We start from the raw sequence: 21796 nt of genomic DNA on the forward strand, positions 1-21796 counted from the left end.
GGAGCCATAATTGTGGTCCTGCATCCCTCCCTCCACATCTGGCCCAGGCCTACCTGGTGTCTGGACTTTGTTTCCAGGTGGTCATACCTAAAATGGCAATAAGCACCATCCACCATATGCCCAGACAGTCCTGGGCCCTGACCTGGGGGCTTTTCATGTTTAATTCATTTATAAACACCCCTGCCATGCACACACACAGCAGCTGCAGCAGCAGCCCCAGGAGGAAGAGCAGCAGCAGATTTCTGGCCTTGAAATGGCCAGAACTTGCCTAGCTATCCCTTGTCAGTGTGGAGCCAGGCGAAGCTCAGCAGATAGACTCTGGAGTCTATGCTGCTCAGAGAGCTCTCGGGAAGGATTCTTGTCATTCTTCATGCTCAGGTACTGTCACTCAGCTAGACCTGGGCAACCACATCCTTAGAGCACCCCCTACAGGATCTCTTCCCTGCAGCCTGCTCTCTGAATTCTTTCTCATATAGTCAGCGGACCTGTCCCTACCACCTTCTGGTACCCATTGTCCACGAGCAGAGGAGGTACTTCCAGCTCCAACCAGTGACCCCCATCGCCCTGTCTTCTGACCTCACCAGGTCTTCTGTGTTTCACACATTTCCTTACTCTCTTCCCCAAACACACATGGGCCTCACCCCACACAAATAACTCAGAGATCCCCAAGGACCCAATTCTCGCTTCTGCCATTACCCACTTGCTTGCCCTGAATTTATTTTTGTCATTGTTTGTTTTGCGTTTTGAGACAGGACCTTAGTGTATAACCCAGGATGACCTAGAACTCACTGCAGTCCTCCTGCATCCATCCCAGAGTGCTAGGATTAGGAGTCAACACTAGACACCTGGCTTCCTAGCCAGTCCCTCGGTAGTCTCCTCACTAGAGGCTCTGCTCAGGCCTCCTGGCTAGAGCTCCTCATCCCTGTGCTACACCCTCCACAGCTCTGTTAGTTGTTCGCAAGTTTGTCCCCTCAGAGACCATTTGTGACCTCCCTATATACCCTCTAGCACTCAGCAGGGCCTGAAAGGAAGGCATCAAAGAGTAGATGCATTCTGAGGAGAGAAAGCCTGGTGACTTGGGTAAAAGATTCCTATTTATAGAAGCTGCAAGCGTTCATTACCAAGCCAGTTCCGGGCCAGGCCTTGGAAGGCTCTCCCTTCTCGCTGTCAGCCCAGCAGGAATTTAGGAAGGTGGCTGACACTGTAAAGGATGGGTGACTAGGCCCAGAGGTGTTAAACAGATTACTCCAAGTCACACAGCAGAAAAGAGGCTGAAGTAGGATTTGAAACTACCTTCTCTGAGTGCAAAAGAGAAACTTGAAGCTCCTGGGGCCTGAACCCAGATGTTCTGTGAGGCTCAGGGAACCAGATAGCCTGGAAAGAACCAGAACGTTTGGAAGTGGCAAGAGCAGGCTGTGCTGGCCCTCTGCTGCCTGGAAAGTGCTTGTATTTCCCTTATGTAATCTGCCATGACGTCCTAAGTGAGCAGACACAGGTCCCTTGCGCTCAACTGTTGCATGGTCAGTTGAGGCCCTCAGAGCATGAACAGTGTGGAAAGTGAAGCCAGGCCCTGCTGAGGAACCATGCTGCGAGTCAAGGCTGGGCACAACAATGCAGCCCCTTTAGGCATGGAGGCTAGGTGCCCTGAGCACCCTCTCAGCAGTGGATGAGGTCACATAGGGAATATTTCAACACCTCCCCCTGCTGAAGCTAGCCCACCCCAGCCTTGTGACGGACTACCCAGACATGGCCTGAGTCTCTTGTAAGCAGAAGATGAAAGAACCATGTGTTAAGGCACAACCCTATGCTGTGACCTTGCCTATGAGCAGAGGGAGGGTGGGGTGACTTGCAAAGCCCCTCCACATATCTACGAAAGATTTGTTAGTCACATATTGTCACATAAAGGCCACATAACGCTCAAGAAATCTCATGATCTGAAGCAAGGGAAGTCAGCAGTTCCTGAAGTTTGGCCTATGGCCTGGACTTTGTCTGCTGGACTGGGAGTCATCTGGCTATGTTTCTCCCACCGTGTGTGTGTGTGTGTGTGTGTGTGTGTGTGTGTGTGTGTGTGTGTGTGTGTGTCTGTCTGTCTGTCTGTCTGTCTGTCTCTGTGTGTCTGTGTGTCTATGTGAGTGTGTATCTGTGTATGCATATGTATATCTGTGTATGCTTGTGTGAGTGGGCATGTATGTGTATATCTGTGTGTATGCCTGTGTATATGAGTGTGTATCTGTGTGTGCTTGTCTGAGTGTGTGTGTGTTTGGGGAGTGTTGCTGGGGGAACGAGACACAGAGCTTCTACAGGCTAAACAAGTTCTCTGCCACTGAGCCCCAACCCCAGGCCCTCTTTTTAAAATTACATTAAAATATTTATTTGTGTGTGAGTGTGCGCTCATATGTGTATGGCATGGGATATGTATAGAAGTCAGAGGACCACTTTCAGGAGTCAGTTCTCTTCCTCCATCCAGGATCTGGTGGATGGACTCAGGTTTTTGGACTCGTTCAGCAAGCATGTGTATCTGTTGAGCTATCTTGCATACCTTCCAGCCCTCATTTTACTTATTTATTTGGGGACAGGGTCTCAATAAGTTGCCCAGACTACCTTGAACTTTCTTGACATTCCAGACAGGCCTTTAACTTGTGATCCTCCTGCTTCAGTCTCCTGAGTAGCTGGGATTGCAGGCCTCTGCTACCACACTGGACTATCTACAGGCTACATTTAATGGCCCCTTCTTTGATCTTGTTTTGTGAGACAGTGTCTCATGAAGTCTAGGCTAGGTGTAAACGGGCTGTGTATCTGAAGCCAGCTGTGTCTCTGTAACCTTCAACCTCGGCCTCTCAAATGCTGAAGCAACAGTCCTGTACTGTGACACCTGTCTTTCCCACCCTTATATACCTGACCCGACTTACAGTATAGTACATTCTTTTCTTGTTGAAAATACCATCTTGCAAGCCTCCTATGGGTAGGTTCCCTGTGATTGAAAATATTATCAGCTACCACAAGCCCAAGCACTCCCCAAGTCCAGAGAGGATGGTGTTCTCTCCCACAGGCTAAGACCAAGCTGTAGCTTGTCCTGCTATGTTAGAGCCTAAAGAATTGGGATAAGTAATGTCTCTATTGCCCAGAAGCAGAGCAGGCCAGTGGTTAGAACTGGAAAGAGCTTGAACAGCCACCTGTAAAGGAACTGAAGTCCAGGGACAGGAAAAGACATGCCCTGCCTGAGTCACACAGCAGGACTGGATGGAACAGAAGAACCACCAGCCTGGTCTTGGGTTTGGCATGGTCCGTGCTCTGCCTGTCTGTCTTGGATGTGTTATGCCCCAGGCTCTGCCTGTCTATCCTGGGTTTCTTGTGCCCCAGGCTCTGCCTGTCTGTCCTAGACTTGTTGTGCCCCATGACATCTGACTGCTGCCTCCAAGACCGCTGGAAGGGGGTGCCTAGCCTGGAACTATGTACCACCAGTGTGTCAGTCATCAATCACTCGTGCTAGAATGCCACAGCTTGTGCTGTGCTACCCATCCTGCAGAGGCAATGAGCAGAGATGGGAATTGGATCTTTAAGCTGTGCAATATTCAGAGAGACTGCAACCAGAGAAGGCAGAAGATTAGCATCTTTGCCAGGAGGCTTTATAGAGAATAGGGTGAGGGAGTTGAATAAAGGTAGACGGTCATTCTAGAACTCAGCCTCACTCCTCTGGTTAGACATGCTTCTGAGACTTAAGATACATGCCTGTGGTAGTTTGAATGTAATTGGTTCCCATAATCTCTTAGGGAGTAGCACTAGTAGGTGTGGCTTTGTTGGAGTGGATATGGCCTTGTTGGAGGAAGTGTGTCACTGTGGGGGAAGGCTTTGAGGTTTCCTATGCTCAAGATATAGCCCAGTGTCTCAGTCAGCTTCCTGTTGCCTGCAAGATGTAGAACTCCCAACTAGTTCTCCAGCACCACATCTGTCTACATGCTGCCATGCTCTCTGCCATGATGATAAAGGACTGAATCTCTGAAACTGTAAGCCAGCCCCTTATAAGTGTTGCCTTGGTCATGGTCTCTCTTCACAGCAATAGAAACCCAGCTAAGTCAATGTTCCTCTCACTATCATCCTTTGTGCTCTCCTCTCCTGTGCATATCTAGGTTCATGTATTTCAAAAATAACCCATCTCATTAGTGCCCACTAGAATTAACCTTGCACTCCTTCAGGAGTATGTGGGCTGGTGAGTAGGGGTCAACAGAACAAACTGTTAACGGTGTATACATGATGCTCTCTTCCTAAGGAGTATAAGTGTGTTTATACAGCAGAGAATATAACAACAGTGCCCCCATCCATCCTTCCTGCCCCCCTGCAGCTATAGCAAGTAGCCAACATCATCATCTTCAGAAGAGAAAAGGCCGCTTTTCAGTCGTGGCTTTACTGGTCCCCCGTGGTGGAGTAAATCCATTGCCTTTAGACCCCCGGTGGAAATGCATGTCAACAGTAAACCCACTCTCTTTCCAAGTCAGAAAGTGAAGGGTGCAGAAGTCCCATTAAGTGTTTCAAGGACCCTTCCCTGTGAGCCAAGGACCCTGCTAAGCCACATCTCCTAAAAGTTCCCGCAATCTCTTAATAGCAGCACGTTGAAGACTGAGCCTTTGAAATTACCACCAGACCCAAATAATAGCCACCCTGGGTCCCCTGAACCTCTGAATGAATAGAGAGACATTGCTGTTCCATTTTCTTCAACTCTCCAGCTGTGCCCCATGCCCGGATGAAGCAGAGTGCTCTGAGATACAGCCACACAGATGGAAGACCACCCAGCTTGTGAAACTTCCTCAGTGAAGGCTCAGGCTTCTCGAACTTGGGATCCTCCTGGGGACAGGGCGCTCACTGTGAGGCAGTACGTGGTATTGCTAGGCACTTCTGTCCTGAGAAATGACTAACCCATTTCTAACTCCAAGACCACTTCCCCAATGTCCTGTTCTCTAGCCAGTTCAAGTAGGATTTGGGGAGATCCTAAAACATACCAGCTGGGGCTTGGGACAGATAATGGTCCTTGTGGCCCTTAGTCCATAGGGAAGCAGACTGATGGAGCAACATGGTGTGAGGGGAAGGTGTTGAGATGGGAGAAAGATCAGCCCATGGTTGTCCTGGAGAGGAACTCTAATCCTACATAGATGGGCAGCAAATACCTACTTTCCTGAGGGAAAGAATCTTACTCTGTTTATAATACCTGGGCCCTCAATGTGTACAACACACACACACACACCCCAAATGTGTACATTATTACATTATGGGGGTGGGGAGCAAGCTCGTGTGCAATTCTTGTTTCCTGAAGGCACCAAAAAGATGCCTTCCAGCTCAATTAGATTCTGACTACCTTTTAGAGATATGCAGACCTCATAGGCTAAGGACTGGGTAACACAAAGCCACTCCCAATTCTGTATTCTAATGGCAAGTAGGAGGTGGCCAAGGTTCCTACACTACCGGGCCACTAGGATACCACAACCCATCCCCAGCTTCAGCAGCTTGCTGATACAGCCGCTCACAGAACTCAGGGTGTCTACTCACTGTTTCCAACTCCGGTGAGAATTTATAAAAAGCACAGCCAGCAGCCCCGTGAAGGGGTGTGCAGAGTGACATCTGCTCCTTTGAGTCTGGGATGCACCACCATCCTGTCATGTGTGTTTGCCAAGCCAATAGCTTCCCATGACCCTCACTCTAGGCATCTAATGGAGGGTTCCCTAAGTAGACACAATAGTGAGATCCCTGAGCCATTGGTGTTCAGCCCAGACTCCAGTTTCCGAAGTGCCTAGGGCCAGTGGGTGGGGCTAAGGTTTCAATTCCCCAGGACCATGGTTGGTTCTTCTGCCAGTCAAGACACCCTCCCCCACATCAGCACATTAGCATAAGCAGCTCAAGTGTGTTTGGAAAGTCTTTCTGTGTCAAACCCTGTGCCTCTCACCCTTCCCAGAGGAATTTCAGAGTCTGGGCAGTCCCTGAGGGAACAGAGAACAAGATAAATACTTATCTTAAATCCAAGAATCACTCTTTTCTTTTTTAACCGTGCAGTAAGAGCCTCATGCAGGCTAGGTAAGCCATCAGCCAACCAACTACATCTGGACCAAGCTGTAACCTTCTGAGTGGGACCTTTCCCTAACCCCTGAGTTGGGAGTGTTGACTGCCAACCAAGGACCCGATGCTTGGCAACCAGAGCCAACTGTAGTCACTTCAAACACACAGAGCGCGGGAGTTATCTTGTTAGACCGAGCCTAGGGAGCAGGTGGCCTTAGGGATGACGAGGACATAGGTGCTTTATGTTGCCTTTCCAGAAGTTGTGGGCTTCAGGTGTCCTCAGAAAATGTCTAGTGGAATGCTCCATCTAGCATTTGGAGTCTGGAGGGCGAGGGCAGTGGAGTTATGACCAGCTGGCCTCGTTTCCACGTGACCCTCACAGCACGCAACTCTCCTCAGTTGGGCCCCCCCCAAGATGGGGTCCAATCTGAATTTCGGTCATCTCAGGCTTCTTGGAATGGAAGAGAAAGAAAAGCAAGTCTGTAAACTAGCTTGGCTGTGCAGTGAGCCAGCCCAGCTGTGCCATCAGGACAGGCTTCCTGAAGGCAGAGAGGCACATTAAGCAGGAGTGAGGAAGTATATTCGGAGTTTGGGGGTGTCTGGGGAGGTTCTAGGTTCAGCTCTGTGCATGACTCCCCATCCTCAACCAAACCCCTGTGCTGGGTTTCCAGGACCCCATAGTAGCAGTAGGCAGGGTCAGGAATGTGGGAGAACAAGGTAGATTGGAACAGAGTGGAGTGAGCCAGATGGGGGTGCACCTTTACGCAGAGGGCAGTGGGAGGCTTCTTGTACCCCCATGCCAACAGAGCCCAAGGTGGGGAGCCTTGCCCTGCTTGCCCAGCTGACCTCATGGGTGGTGAGCTCTGGATATCTGTCACAGCACAGGCTTCTCTAGCCTCCCTGCTGCTGTTTGTATGTATGGGTAGGGGCATATACTCTAGAACTCAGTGTACTCAATGGCTCCCCATTGCTACAGCTCAGTGGATAAACATTGTTAAGGGGCCTGAACCTATAAGACAAGTAGAGCCTCTGTGAAAGTCTATAATGAAGCTGTCCCCGGGAGTAAGGCCCCATTGCATTACCCCAGGACTCCAGGGATATTGGAGAACCTTCAGAATCAGCCTCAACACCTTAGCCTGACATTCAAGGCCTTGGCGCTCCCTAGCCTGGTCTCAGCACCCTACACACCTCCATCACATGCCCCGCCTTCCAAACTGCCTGTTAGCCCTGACCAAACTTGTCACCTTGTTCTCCCTTACTGAAATGTCTCTGACCCTACCCAGAAATCCCCGAACCCCTTGTCACTGCTACACCATGTTTCTGGTTCTCTGTGTGGGCTGCTGGTGCTGGAGCCAGGCACTCCTGTGAAGGCTCGCAACACTTCCCACCTTTTAGCGCGTTATTTATGTACTTGTCTGGCCTCTTGTTAGCCAGCAAATTCCTTAAGGGCAGGCTCTACCTTCCGCAGTCCTCTCTCCCAGTGGTTCCCAGCAGGGTCTCTGAAGAGCTGAGCTGGATAAATATTTATTTGGTGAATGTCTGCGAGAGTCGGCAACAAACCCTAATATTTCACTAGGAGCTCCAGGCCGGCTGCTCCACGAAACCTCAGCCATTCCCTCCCTGTCCACAGCAAGGCCACTCCCTGTGAGAAACTGGAGACAAAAAACCAGCCTCGTCAGAGTAGAGAGGAAGCACAGAGGGGTAGGTGCCAGCAGCCAAGAGGACAGGACCTAACCCACTCCCCAGGAAGGAAGCAAGGAAAGTCCCATGGAGGATATGACATCTGCATGAAGTCAAGAACAAGTGAAGCCCATGAGGGGGAGGTGTGGAACACAGCTTAGCAGACAGAGAAATGGCAAGTGCGGGGCAGGGAGGCCTGGGAATGGTGCCTAGAGGTTGCTCCAGGGTACGGGTTAGGAAAGGTGAGGTTACAGAAAGAGTGGACAGGAAGGGGGTTGGGACTGATGCTGCAGGGTGCTGACGGACCAAGGGAGCGTTTGGGAATGGTGACCAGGGCACAGAAAGTCAGCAAGTTGGCAGGGAGGAGAGAGCTTCAGTGAAGAGAAGCCCTGTGAGATTTTAGCAGGCTTTTCCTCTTCTCTGGACCCAGACAGTGAAAATGAGAGAGGCTTAAAGCCAAGTTAGAGATACTGAGAGTACAGGAGCCAGCCACTGCCAGTCTATCCACATGGTATCTAGAAAACCTGGTGCAGCAGGACTTGGCTTCCCAGGGTGGCTGGAGGAGAGCAAGCCAATCAGGAGGCCCTACAGGGAGTGGAGGAGTAAGGCAGTCAGGGGTTTCTTGTGGGCCAGGATGTGTGCAAAGCATGTTGTGTGGATTCCCACATCCCTCTTCACTGCTGTGTATAGAGGACTTTGTGAGTCTGTTCTGGTTTGCTTTTTTGGTTGCTGTGGTAGATACTAGGGCCAAAAGCTGGAGAGCAAAGGGTTTGTTTCCATTTATACTTCCTGGTCACAGACCATCACTGAGGGAAGCCAGAGAAGGAATTTAAAGCAGTGCCCGAGAAGGAACACTCTTTACTGCCTTACTCTCTGGCTTTGCCATTGACTTTATTATATAATCCAGATCTACCTGCCTATGGATGGTGCCACCCATAGTGGGCTGGGCCCTCCTATATTGATCATCAAGACCATCTTTCACAGATATGGCCATAGGTCAAACTGATCTGGCCAGTCCTTCAGCTGAGACTTCCTTAGAAGACTAGGCAATGTCAAGTTGACTGTTGAAGCTAACTAGAAAGAGTCCATTTTGCTCATAGCGAGTTGAGTCTCTGCCAGGAAGTGGCTGAAAGCCAACGCTACGATTTTGACTCATCCATAAGCAGGCAATCCTCAAGGACTCCCATTCCCCTTCCTACATGGGAAACTGGCCCAGCCCGTCGCCTTGTACAATGCAGCCACTGTAGACCTCTTTAGACCCTACCCACAGCCCTGTGGGAGGGAAAGAAAGGTTGGTCTACCTCATTCTGAGGGTGATCAACTGTCTGGATTTGCCCAGGCCTGAGAAGCACTAGCTATCAAGCCCATGGCAATCCAAGGCCATCTGGGGCATGTTGGTCAATCACTTTACTCCTACAAGCTGCTAAAAGGCCCAAGTCCCCCTTGCAGGTCCTCTAGAGTTTCTTTGCCTCTCATGGTGCACACATCTGGGCTTTCTGTTCCAAGCATCATGTTCTCCAGCTTCTAGTAGCCTGGTCCAAGCTGGGAGTCACTTAAGGCCCTTGGAAATTGATGAGCTTAGAGCTGAGTCAGGGACACCAGCCCAGACAAAGTGTGGGGGTGGGGAGTAGGGGCAAGGAGAATGGTCTGCTGGGGCTCACAAGTTTCATTCTCCTCCCACTTTAGCTGTCCCCAACAATCCTTGGCTTTTGTGTGCAGCCCTTTCCTTGCCAAAGCCCCTGTAGAGCCCCATCAGAGCAAGGCAGGGCAGCCCTCACTCTGCAGCTCATCTCTAGAACGTTGGTAGAGTGGTCTGCAGTCACAGGGAGGACCAGTCTCACCCCTCAGTAGCACTGTCATGACTTCTAGTTCATTCATGTGCAAGGAAGCCGCTAGTGACACCCACCTGGGATGTGGCCCATGGGCCTTCACTCCAGCTGTGTGTCTTTGGGCATCCCTCTTGGCCTCTCTGAGCTTCATTTCTTTCATTGGCAAAACTAAGGATGCTGTTGCTTTCCCCAGGAGTTATGGTGAGGGCCAGTGACGTGGCCCAATGCTTAGAACTCCAGATGCAACCCCTAAAGGTTAGTTAGATCCATGTGCCCTACCCCTATACATGCAGGGCCCTGGTGTTTGCAGTAGTCCTCATGTCTGCTCAGCCCTCATCAACAGACTGGGGGCAGGGAGGGGGTGACTTGTCTCCCTAGCTCTCTCCAGAGATTCCCTACCAAGCCCCGCCCCCTACTCCAGCAGGTATGCTAGCAGTAAGTTCGCTCATATTCACTCTTCCTCCCTCTCTCTGTCTCTGTCTCTGTCTCTGTCTCTGTCTCTGTCTCTGTCTCTGTCTCTGTCTCTCTCTCTCTCTCTCTCTCTCTCTCTCTCTCTCTCTCTCTCTACACACACACACACACACACACACACACAGAGGCACACTTTCCTTTTCTGTTGTTTGGTGCTAATTGTTTATTAGGAGATGCATGCAGGCGGCCCACGCTGGTGGGGGGCTCAGCTTGCTCCGCTATAATTAGGATAATGCACATTAGTCATTTAGTGTAACTCGGCGCTGCGCCCTCCCCCGCCCTCCCCCGCAGGCTCAGCTCCAGCCCAGGCATGCAGCTTTGCACAGGTACTGGCCTCTTTCTTAGTCCTCCCCAGCCCTCCTCCTGCTCTGGCTGCCTCCTCCCTCCCTTCACAACAGCCACTGTGCTCACCCTCCCTCCCTCAGGTCTTCCCTCCAGCCTCCTCTCAATCTGTCTTATTTCAGGTCTCTTCCCTCCCCAGACCCTGCCTAGCCCGCTGGGTTAGGTAGGTGGGATCCAGAGCAAGTCAGAGTCCTGCGGGGTGGGGGTGGGGGAGATAGTCTCAATCCCTCCCTCAGCCTGTTCCTCCCACACTGCCCTCCTTACTGCTGTGTGTCCCTGCCCTTCAGTGCCATGTCCCTGTGGCTGGTTTATCCTTGTGCTAGTTGCTTTTTGTCAACTTGAACAAACCTAGACCTATCTAGGAAGAAGGGGTCTCAATTGCAGAGTTGCCTCCATCAGATTGGCCTGTAGGCAAGTTTGTAGGGCATTTTCTTGACTAATGATGGATGTGGGCAAGCCAGTGATAGCCCTGGGTGGGTGGTTCTGGATTGTATAAGGAAGCTGGCTGAGTGAGCAATGCTCTCCCATGGCCTCTGCTTCAGTCCCTACCTCCAGGTTCCTGCCTTGATTTCCTCTGACATTGAACTGCAACCTGAGAGGTGAAATAAACCCTTTCCTCCTCAAGCGGCTTTTGGTCATGGTGTTTTATCAAAGCCAAAGAAACCTAACTAAGACACTCACCATCTTCTCCAGTCACTCATGCTTGCTTCAGATTCTAGAAATCTTGACCTGCAGGAACCTTGTTTCTGTGGCAGGTCGTGATCGGATCTCATACAGTGATGGTGGGGCAGGGAGCTTTCCATGCCATGGGGACTGGCTTGGGCAGGAGCTGCGGGTAGTAGGGACGCTTAGAGACAAAGGGCTAGTACCAGAGTCTGAAGGATTCCTTTCATCTCTAGATGGACACCCACTAACTGACCCCAGACCCAAGACCTACGAATGTCTGACCCCACTTCCTCCATCCCTGCCCACCCCCACCCCCTGTCACAGAAGACCCCTCACATGGGAGCTCATGACCTCTGAGCCTTCCACAATCGCAGCTCCAAGGCATGAGCTGCTGAGTTGGAAACACAAAGCCTCCTGTCTTCGCAGGCCTCTGGAGGCAGTCCTGGGGTCACAGACGTAAGCGACCAGCAGACACAGGCTTGAAACACACAGACAGGCATAGGGAGACAGAGTCACTGAACTGGCAAGGATGGGCTCTCTTCCTGCTACTCATCTCCTCCCTGGCTTAGAATTCTCTCCTCCAGCCCTGAGCCGCTGGGCTCCCTGCTTTGGGCCCCTCTAGCCCAGGGACAGCAGCCTGGGTTGTACCTTATCTAAGTCACAGGTACTCACACCCCATCCCAGCTTCCCCTGCTCGCCTTCCCCTATCCCCACATCTCCATGAAAGATCTCCCAGAATCCCACTACAGTAGACTAGAAGGGACTAGTCAACTCCCAGGACCAGAGAGAACCTGGTGGCAAGGTTCTGGGCTGGCAGGCAGGACCCAGGCAGCCTGGTTCTGATATTATGGTGGCTGTGTGCCGTGAGCCAGTACTCACTGGGTCTTGGGTGCCACAGATCAGCATCAGCTAGCTGATTCTAACATTCAAGGGCTGTCCCCACATCAGCTTTGTGGGCCCCTGGTCACCTATCCTTGGGTACATGGTCCTATTCCTTGCTCTCAGAAGCAGTCCTCATACACTGTACCCCATCTGGATTGCTCCAATGGCCTTAATGCTAAGGAGCAGCAGCCTCTCTCGCCAGTGGAGGGTTGCAGATAGCAAGCAAAAGGAGTAACCAGTTCAGTATGGGTGAGCTAAGAGAGGGGAGGATGGCAGAGGCACAGCCTCCCAAGGCCACCTCATTCATTCATTCATTCATTCATTCATTCATTCATACAGTGCTCCATTCAGCATGAAACTGTTACCGGACTTTGTGCTGGGTGCCAGGAATCAAGGAAACAGCTGGGCCTGCCCAAAGCAGGAAAGAAACCCCCCCACTGTCAGCAAAGGTGCACTAGTATTGGAGTTCCACATGGGAGGGCATTGACCCTTGAGGCCACGTGGGGATGTAGTTAGTGACAGTTCGGAATCACATTCAAGCATCAGCCGGACTGGGAACATCCTGTGGACAGTCCTTCATTAGAAGATCAGAAACACCCCCTTGAAGGAGGTGCTGTTCTCATTCCATTTACCAAGTGGAATGGAACCCAAGGTGGAGTGCAGAGCCAGGCCCTACTCAGGGCCACACAGCCGATAATGGTCAAGTCCCTGGACACAGCCCTCATGACCTGCATCTTCTTGATGCCTTCCAATGGAGAGATGGAAGCTCCCAAGCAGAGTCCCATGGGACTCCTGAAAAACAGCAGCAGAGAAGGAACCTGTCTAGCATCCCACCCAGTAGGGCACTCACTGAAGCCTTGGGTTCTGGCCAGTGTGGGGTAGGGGAGCAAAGGGTGTCAGTCTTTGGGGCTCAGGATCTAGGGGCACAGGGAGGCTACTGATGCGTCTGGGAGCCTTGGGTTCCTGGAAGCTTCCCTACTCTTCCTTCCCCCACCTACCCCAACCTGCTGTGGGTACAGCCTCTAGCTGGTTAGAAGCATACTCTAGCACTTAGAAACATCCAGAAGCCACCCATGCTAGTCACTGGGCAGATCAGCAAATCTGGAGCTACTTGGTTCCTGAGTTTGAGCCAGGGATCTTCACCCTAGACACAGAGAGACCCTGCCTGTGAGGCGGGGGCCCAGCTACCAATGCTTTATCCCTCTGGGCTCCATTTTGTCCAGAATGGGCCTCCCTGCCTCACCCGTGAGACACAGGACAGGGACTTACTTCTCCCATGCTAGGAGGTTAAGCACTAGAGACAGAGGGCCCCTGATACAGGTCACACATCAAGCCACTGGCAGGAACTCCTGGCTGGCTTCTAGGGCTCCAACAGCTGGTCCTCCTCCCAGTCTCTGGGTCTCTCAGGACCTGCATTATGCACCTGTCACCTCTTCTTCCATTTAACCTAACAGAAATTGACAGGGTACTTGCCATTGGCCAAACAGTGCTCTAAGTACTGAAGAAACCAGGTCAGCGTGTCCCTCCTCTTGAGCTAAATGACCACCAAGTGTTGATGAAGAAACACAGGAAGAAATGAATGGGCGGCACCAGCCCATCCCTGAGGACACCAGTTTACTTACAATGACTTTGCGAAATACTGTGACTCTCATTTTACAGGTGTAAGAAATGGACACTCAGAGAAGTTAAGCAACTTGCCAAAGGTCACACAGCTAGACGTGTCAGAACTGTCATTTAAATAGGAGCTTGTGCAACACCAAAACCCATAGGTTTTCTTCCTTTCTGCCCTTCCTTCCTTTTAAAAAAGTTCTTTATATTTATTTGTAGAACAGCTTCTACCATTTTTCTTCATTTAAAAAGACATTTACTGTTTTCAATTTTATACATGCCCGTTGCAGACATTTAGGAAATACAAGAAGGATAAAGTAAAAAATGACAGTCACCCCAAGATAATGCCACTGACACCTTGATGCATTCCCTCCCTGGGTGCTCTGCACCTGCACACAAACCCCATGGCTCCCTGGTACTTGGCAGCCCTTCTCACCCAGAGCACCTCTTCTGAGTAACCTCCCCTTTACACACATCATTCACACCAGATCAGGTATTCATTTCCATACATTTGCATATGTAACCCAGCCCTCCTTTCAGACATTTTAAGTTGTTTCTTGTGTACTCTGAGAAGCGTCTCATGGCTGCAAAGCATCTTTCTCTACTAACCCTCCATTATGTTCCTACTAATTACTCTCCCAAGGGAGGTTTGCTGAGAAAAAGATGTGAATATTTTCAAGTCATTTAAAATAGTGTGTGTGGAGAAGGGGGGGTCATTGTATGTGTGCGTGTGCTTGTGTGGTGTGTGTGTGATCTTGTTTGTGTGCATGTGTGTGCATGAATGTGTGTGTGTGTGTGTGGAGAGAGAGAGAGAGAGAGAGAGAGAGAGAGAGAGATTGAGGATTGAAGCCAGGGCCTAGCTTGCACTAAGCTGGGCTTCCCTTGATGACACACATTTGAGGCTGGAGTGTTGCTCAGCAGCACGTAGTTACCTAACAAGCACCAGGCCCAGACCCTTTGTTTGATCCTGAGCTCTGGCGGGAGCAGGAGCAGTGCATATAATTTGAAATAGCTTCCTAGACAGCTTGTGTGGTTGGCACTGTTGCTGTGGGGTAGGGGAACACCCTGTCTATTTAATACTTGCAAGCAGGGAATGTCATTGTTTGTTTATTATATAATGAGCCTTCTCCAAAACAAGGTTTCCCCCCTGGCAGTCTGTCCCATGAGGACCCTGGTTGTGTGTCCATTGGTTATTCAGTTTCCTTTTGCCTGCTGGGGCATAGGTCATAGAAGGCAGAAAACAGCATTCCCAGGCAGACCCACTGCTCAGCCCAAGGAGAGCCGGCCTGGGCTCACTCTCCCTGCCAGCTTTAACTTCCTCATAGCATACGGTTGGAGAGGGGTGGCAGGATGCACCCTGAACATGAACTTCATGGCCTTAGTCATGGTTCTTACCCCTCTCATTTATTCATCTACCCATGAATGCATCCATTCACAGGTCTGAGGAACAGGCTTCCTTTGGCACTTGTAGTCCAGGCACCATAATGGGCTCTGGATATTTGTTGTAAACTCTCATCATTGCTGCCCTTACACCATGAGAATCTGCCACTTTGGTGCCCTTAACCCTCTTGTGGTTAAACTTCTGTGAGGCTAACTACATACCCACTGTTCAGGTGGACACAGAAATCCAGAACTTTCCTTTGGGATCCCAATGTCGGCCTGCCTGGATCTCAAGGCCCTGTCTTCTCTTATTCTTCATTCTGTCTCAGAAGCAGGAACTGAAGAGTCCCCAGACACCAACCTTCCATATGACCCATATGCCTATGTATACACACACACACACACACACACACACACACACACACACACACGCCAGTCACAGACCAGCACCCATGAGAACAGCTGGACTCCATTGCCTCAAACTCACCAAAACTAATGACACTTTTTTTCTGATTTGAAAGTGATTAGTATTAATTTAGGAACAATTAGAGGTAGAGGCAGGAGGCATCTGATCCTGATTAGATGCAGGGAGGTGGCCAGTGCCCCAACCCTGAGCTTCCAGGAAGATTTATTTATTCATTCAATAAAGAAAGAGGAGAGGACTAGCCTCTGCACCCAGTCATCTCATATGCCTAAGGCCAGCCTGAAATGCAGGGGGCAGGAACTCTGTCTACCCACCTCCTCCTTACATGTGCTCCCACCATCATAAAGGCATATGGTACCATTTGTCAAGCATCCACAGGGAGCCTCACTGTACTACGGGAAACCAGTCCAACTCCTGTCCATCATATCCCAGTTCAGATGCAAAGGCAGATGCAGCAAAACACAGGCTCACAGGTCTGATCGTGGAGGTGCTTTGAGGGACCTCCATACAGGCCAACTGACATATGATCCAACATCCTCTGGTCCCAGGGAAATAATCACTGAAGTAACTGATGTGGGAGTTCTTTGACGATCTGCTTGACACGCGCTCCAGAGCCGGAGCTGCACAGAGAGATCAGAAGCAAGAAGAGCTTTGGGGACTGGGGATTGCCAAGTGGAATGTACCATCCCCAGCTACCCACCCTCTGAGCAAGCTATCCCTTGGGTCCTGGTAGATAGGATGCCCTTCCTGCAAGACACTGCTCATTCCTTCATCTTTCCAGTTGTGGGGAGGATAGACCTGGTCCAGCTCTTACAGGAGGGGCCCCTTGGGAGGCATAGTCTGGAAGGGGTTGGGGTGGTCCCCTGAGTGTCTGTCACTGTCCTATATGCAAAAGATGGACTGCCCCAGCATGTTTTCTTCCTCCGTCATACTTGTGTGATCCCTTACTAGAGGAAACTGAGGCAGTGAGGGGCAGAAGCAGTCAGTTCTCAAGTATTCATTTGCCAGGAACACCAATGATAAGGTGGGTGGCTTGGGCACCTGAAACATGTCATTTCACAGTTCTCAGAGCAGACAATGGAGATGGTGTGGGCAGAGTCTAGTGCAGTGAGGACCTCTTCCCGCTGGCCTCTCATGTCTTGTGTCATCTTGCCTCTGGGTATATCTGTCCGCTGTTTCCTTATAAAAACATCTTGTCACACTGGACCCACAGCTCGCCAATACCTGGAGGACCTCTTTAGAGACCTTATCTGCAAAGAGCTGCATGAGGAGACCTTGGTTATATGAACTAGGAGGATACAGTGCAGCTGTTGGGGGGCTGAGCAGGCTCGGGTGAGATTCTACATGTATATGTATGCTGTGTGTAAGGCAGGGGCACGTGTGGGCTTCCAGGCCAGCATGCAGGCCATGGGCAGCTGCTGTGTGTGAGTATGCCAAGTCTGATCCCAGCTGTCCTTAACTACCAACTACCCTGTCTCACCCCTAATATACCCACCATTGACATGCCCTGACCTCCAGAACCCCACACCTGTCTTTCTTCAGCAACCTTCCAAAGCACATAAAGGGGGTCTAAATGTATTTAATCACAGAACTCGGGAATCTGAGTTTCAAAGATCAAAGTCTGCCTGGGTTACATACTGAGACCCTGTCTTAAATAGGCACACACATGTGCATACGCGCGCGCGCGCGCACACACACACACACACACAAAACACACACCCAGGGGGGTGGAGATAGGGACACAGACAAACACACATACAGAGACTTCCAGGTGTTTCAACGCCCTAGGACAGCGCCTTGCTTCATGAAGTCCAATGTTTACAGCTGTGTGCTAAGTCTCAGGACACTGTGTATGTCGGCACGTACGCTCAGGCACATGTCCACTAGTTCTGAAACCTCTGAGTGAACCTCTACTGACCCCATCAGCCCTACTCCCTGCACTCTCCATCCACCCAAGAAACCTTCCAGAGCCTTCCTAATTCCCAAAGGAAATCAGAGCCTCTAGAAGCCAAGCAGCTTCCTTTTGGCTGAAGACTCAGGATCCAAGCCAGAGACCAACCCTATTCCGCCTCAGAGGAGCCCTTAGGACCCCAGCAGGGTACAGTGACTGGGAGTCTCTCTTGGTGGGCAGGGTGACAAGGCCTGCTGTGGGCCACCATGCCACAAACAGGAAAAGGGGCAGTGCTCTGATCAGCTTGAATACTGGCTGTTTCCTTTTCAGAAGTTTAGTGTCCCCCATCTGCAAGGTCACTGAAAGAGGGTAAAAGCCACCAAGCTTCTGAGCCTGAAGCTTTCCCCCAGGGCCCATCCAGGCTCCTCTGGAGGCCTCACTGTAAGCGTTTCGGGATGGGTCGGGACAGGATGGAACAGGAGTGGGTCAGGTATTCTGGCACGCGGGAGTCACAGAAAACTGAGTGTTACACAGCTCAGGTGGAAAGGTACCCTGGAGCTCAGGAGTCAAGGATACTGAGTGTTACACACTCAGATGGAAAGGTATCCTGGAGTTCGGGAGCCAAGGACCACCACAGGTTGCAATAAGCTTAGCAGCTTACAGCCTTGCCTCAGAGAAAGGCTTCCCCAGTGTATTGGCTCCGCTCAGGCAGGACAGTTGGTAGCAGTTTTGCTTGGCAGGTGGTTTCTCGGGGGAAGTTGTTACAGTTCAGCTCTGCTCCTGGAGAGCAGAGAGCGGAGAAAGGGGAGCAGAGTGTAACAATTCCGCTCTGCCAAGGGAAGGTTTCCCCGGCAAGTGTTACAGCCCTGCTCCCTCTGTTCTGCTCTGCCCAAGGTCGCCTCTGCTCTGTCGCCGCGGCAAAAGAAGATCTTCACCCAATGCTCATCCGAAGGGGTTTATTGGAAGCGTACACAGGGTTTATATAGGGATTCTTGGGGTTGGGGAAGTTTTTCCAGGGTGGGGATTGGTCCGATTTCAGTGCTGAGCTCAGATTGGCTAGAGCTCTGCTCCGGGATTGGTTACTTTTCTGCACAGGATTAGGGTCAGATTTGGCTCTGGTTTCAGGGCCAAAGTGTGTTTCTTTCTCTGGTCCTTTTTAGCGTTTTGGCTCCAATTTTAGGGCCAGGGTGCATTTCTTTCACTGACTCTGATTCCAGGGACAAAGTGTGTTCCTTTGGCACTGGTTTCAGGGTCAGGGTACATTTCTTTGGTTCTGGTTGCAGGGCCAAAGTGTGTTTCTTTGACTCTGCTCAGGGTGTGTTTCTTTGGCTGGACTCTTTTCCCTACACTTGGTTCAAAGCTCAATACCTCAAAAATAATAAATAAATAAATAAATGTGCTACAAACCGGTAGTCCCAGCATTCCAGAAGTAGAGGCAGGAAGATCAAGAGTTCAAGGTCATCCTCTGCTATCCAGGGCTATATGAGCCCCTACCTCAAAAGAAGGGGGAAAGAGAGGGAAGATGAAAAGGAGGGAGGGAGGGAGGGAAGAGCCTAGGATGACTGGAGAGGTAGAGTATTTATGACAGTCACTTAGGGAAGATACCCCTGGCCAGAGATAGGTATTGTGTGACAGAATTTTTCCTAGGGAGATTCAACCCCACACAGGGATCCCATGACAGACTAAAGCATAGATGACATCAAACCAATGATTTTTATTGGGGTTACTTACAGGAGTATGGGTGAAGGGTTACTTACAGGTGCAGAAATGACTCAGAGACAGCTGCATCACCAGTGTCCCCCCAGCATGGGTAACAGCTCACAGAGCTGGGAACCTGGAGCACAGTACACAGCCTGCTGGCAGCTCAACAGGTTGCAGAGTGCCCTTTCCAGGTGCCTCTGGGTCTGAATCTCTTCCTGGCAGCTCTGTGGGGGGCTGACTCGGCTTCTGCTTCTCCCTGGCAACTTCCTCCCTATCTTTTCTACAGATCAGCTTATCTGAGTCTCTGCAGCACAGCTTTTTTTCCCCCTGGAAGAGAGACTCTAAACTTTTAAGGTTTGCTCTGTCTGGGAGGGACCTAGAGAATCAGGTCAGTTTCTGGGAGTTCTTGAAGCTTTTTAATTTTTTTTAGGTTATTTACCTCCTGCTTAAGGAGCTCCCCTGCAGGGTGGAATGTTTTGATCTCCTCCACACAAAGTGTTACACAATTGCAGAAAAGTGGCAGAAAACCTGCCATCAGGGGAGAGGGCTTCAGGCCAGGCAGGCCCCCAGGCTAGAAGGATTTCCCAGATTCCTCCGGCACAGAAGGTGATTTCAAAGATCTCATAGTTTGACTTTGCCAAGCTAGTCTTACCCCAGGAGGCATAGGGGGCAACTTGTCATCCCCTATCCTCCTCCCCCTCCCCCTCACTTCCTTGACACCCCTTAGAGTCCAGTGCCCTTCGAGTGGCCTCCACTCCCAGGTTGCCTCCAAGGCCCCAGATGGTCATCCATGAAGAGAGTAAAGGGGCAAATGGGGCTAAGTGCCACTTAGCAGCCTCCAGGAGGCTCATGGGACTGTCGGTGAGGGCAGGGGCAAGGTCAGGGTTTTGACCTTTCTCCCTGTCTGCATTAGAACACAGCCCACTGACTGCTGCTGCTTCTCCAGGCCAGAGGGACAGGCATGGTACACACCCACCACAGTCACAGTAGCCTCAGTCCTGAGCCCATACTCCTGAGGCTCTCGAGATTCCTGTGGAGGCTGCAGCTGATGTCACCTCTGCAATTTTAGAGGCTCAATGTAGGGAGAAGCCTTGGCCTAGAGTCTAAGCAAGTATCTGCTCACTGGGCTCCTGCTGCTCTCAGAGCTGACTGGCTGCCCTGCCCTGAGTCAGCTGTCACCCTGAATTTCCACACTGCCTAGAGGCCAGCCCTGAAGCTTCTCTGCTTGAAGGGAAAAAGGCAGAAGGGCTCTCCACAGCCACACAAGCACCTTCTAGAGCCCACCTTAGATACTTGCTCTCCTCCGTTCCGTGCCTGCCAGGACTTCTTGTAGGGCTCAGTGTGTATAGCAGGGTTGAGTAGCAAGGGCTGGTGGAACCCAGAGAGCAGAGGAAGGTAGCTTAATGGAGAAATCATTGGCTTCCAGGGACTAATGGTATCCCTGGAAGACCCTGTGGGCTGCTGGAGAGAAGACAGTGAGGTATTGCCCCTCATACCACAATGGATTCTGGGACCCAGCGAGGGTCCATTGCTTTCGGATGTTTTCCAGTTTGTTTGTTCTGAGTCAGTGTTGCTATGTAGCCCAAGCTAACCTCAAACTCAACATCCTCCTGCCTCCGCCTCCTGTGTGCTGCAGTTATAGCCACCACATCAGATTCAGTTACCTTAATTTTCCTTTTTAATGTGTGTTTCTGATATTTATGTGTGTATATGCAGGTTTGCATGTGTACAGCCATATGTCATGGAGGGGTTCCTACACACATGTGCACGTGTGTGTGGGGGGGGTGGAGGTCAGTGTTGGAAATCAGTCTTGACCACACTTCCATCTTATTCACTGAGGTGGGGTTTCTCAAGCAAACCCACAACTTACCCATAAGGTTAGTCTCATAGCCAGCTTGCTCAGAGGGCCCCATCCTTGCCTTCCAAGGCTGGAATTGGAATTCCAAGGTGGGTGGGTTGGCCTGCCCACTGAGCGCTTGTATGGGTTCTGAGGATTCGAACTGTAGTCCTCATGCTTGCACGGCAAGCACTTTAGCCACCGAGCTGTCTCCCCTGCCTTACCCTAGCCCTTGAATTAGGGACTTAAACTGTGGGTTTTAAATAGGTTAAAGATAGTGGAGCCTCAAGAGCAGGATGCTTGGATTTCACAGCTTTTGTGAGGAATCAATATGCATGTTTGTGAATCTGCCAAGGTCTAAATGACATTGATGAGATAATAACATGGGTGAACTGCGTGGAATGCCAAGTACTGACTGGGATCTCCACTGCCTGGCTTGGAGGGTCTGCAGTCATTCATGGTAGAGTCCTCGGATTGGCTAAAGGCTCACTTAAGGCTAGGCCCCATAAGTAACTACCACACAAGGCAAGAAATGAGAGCGCCCTGCTGAAAAGGAAATTTCAAAGGGTGGAAGGTGCATCCTGAAGGGCTTCCTGGAGAAGGTGGCATTGAGGCTTCTTATATGAGAGAATTTGATGAAAGCAAAACATGAACAAGGAAAAGCAATAAAGGAGAGGGGTGACAGTGACGTGTCCCATTACAAGTTGGGGCTAGGAAAGAGTACTAGGGCCAGGGGCTCCTGATGCCACACATCAAAGACCCTGAATGTCACAGTAAGGTCCTGGGTGTGGATTGGAATTCTACTTGAGCAGGCAAGGGAATCTTTAATACCCAAACAGGTTTGCATCATGTTGCACCTGGCAGGATCAGAATTATTACCACTCTGGTTCAAGTTGGAGGAACAAGACTCCGAAAGCTTGCAGGAAGACACACAGAAGGACTTTCAGTCAGGCCTTCCTTGTCTCAGAACTGGAACAGAGAAAGACACCAAGGTCTCATCGGTGCCCAGGAGAAGGGGGGCAGTCAGAAGGGGTAGGAGGAGC

General features: G+C 50.8%; 1 protein-coding gene across 1 annotated transcript in view; it reads left to right on the plus strand.

The window, feature by feature from the left end:
- Nucleotides 1-21796, plus strand: part of Tmem132e (transmembrane protein 132E) — a 55297-nt gene that overhangs the window by 20568 nt on the left and 12933 nt on the right. The window lies entirely within an intron of this gene.

This window comes from Mesocricetus auratus, unplaced genomic scaffold (assembly GCF_017639785.1).
Source record: "Mesocricetus auratus isolate SY011 unplaced genomic scaffold, BCM_Maur_2.0 Super-Scaffold_100007, whole genome shotgun sequence".
Lineage (NCBI taxonomy): Eukaryota > Metazoa > Chordata > Mammalia > Rodentia > Cricetidae > Mesocricetus > Mesocricetus auratus.